The sequence below is a fragment of the Myotis daubentonii genome, chromosome 16 (genome assembly GCF_963259705.1).
Source record: "Myotis daubentonii chromosome 16, mMyoDau2.1, whole genome shotgun sequence".
NCBI classification, from domain to species: domain Eukaryota; kingdom Metazoa; phylum Chordata; class Mammalia; order Chiroptera; family Vespertilionidae; genus Myotis; species Myotis daubentonii.
Window position 1 is genome coordinate 36622123 of NC_081855.1, and position 1265 is coordinate 36623387.

Sequence of the window (1265 nt, forward strand, 5' to 3'; positions counted from 1 at the left end):
TGGCCTTTCATTGGCTGCATGGTAACAGTCTTTCATTAGCTGAGTGGTTGCTGGTTGAGGAGAAGATCCTCCCTCTTCCTGCTGGGGTCGTGGAGTAGAAAAACATCTTTCTGTTCGAGGTAGAAAATACTTCTCTTCCTGTTTGGGGTAATTGATGATGAGTGGTGGGGCGTGACAGCTCTCCCTGCAGGACCTCCCAGCTCCAAAGCACATGAGGATTCTGTTTATTCATCTTCACACATGTTTTATTTGACTCACGCAATGCTGCTGTTGTTTATTTTTAAAGCAGCATTAGCTGCCAACAAATAAAAATAAGGAGACTTGACTTGGACCCACCGCCACCCAAAGCTGCCGGCACCCCCTGCCTCGATGCCCCGTCCGGCCTCCTGCGCCCTGGCCTCAGAGAAGACCTTCACACAGCGCTGCACCTTGGAACAAAGAGTAGACGATGCCCAACTCATCTGAGAGCAGCATCCGACCCAAATCCCGGTGGTAATACAGCGATACAAGGGTGAGAAGCCGCTTCCTGCCCTGGACAAAACCAAGTCCCTTGTGCCTGGTCATGTCAGCATGAGTGAACTCATCGAGATAATGACAAGGTGCTTGCAGCTCAACGCTGACAAGGCCTTCTTCCTGTTAGCGAATGGGCACTGCACGGCGAGCATGTGCACAACGATTTCAGAAGTGCATGCAAGTGAGAAGGACGAAGATGGATTCCTGTATGTGGTATATGTCTCTCGGCGGACATCTGGAATGAAATTGTCCGTATAAGACAAGAAAAATGCATCTGCTCTAGAATTTTTTAAACTCTTACCAAAGGGAGAAAAAGGGATGTTACCAACTGAGATGGATCAGTTCATCTAATCACAGATCATCGAAACAGTAGTGTTCCTGCCTAGGAGTTTTAGAAAGTTGTTTTGTACTTCAAGCACAAAAAACTGAGCTCCAATGAGCACCCTCAGCTTTGGAAAACTATATTATTTATTTAACCTAGGCTGTCTTGTTTTCAAACTTAGAAGTTTAAAAATAAAATGCTTTGCATTCTAAAAATAAAAATAAGGAGACTTCACATAATAATCTAAATTTCCAGCTTTTCTTGAAAACTTGAAAGATCAGGCAACGTGGGTACACAACTTGGTGAGGGTATAACCAGCTGGGGCTGAGTAGCTGTTGCCTCCTTAGGAGGGGCAAGCTCTCCAGTTTACCACAGTCCCCACCACTCCCTACAGTCTTACCCCTTGCTACCCCATCCAGGTACCTTATCT

At 46.1% G+C, this 1265-nt stretch overlaps 1 pseudogene; it reads left to right on the forward strand.

The window, feature by feature from the left end:
- The first annotated feature begins 338 nt into the window (after window positions 1-338).
- On the forward strand, window positions 339-771 carry LOC132217838 (microtubule-associated proteins 1A/1B light chain 3B-like; annotated as a pseudogene).
- The last annotated feature ends 494 nt before the right edge of the window (window positions 772-1265 follow it).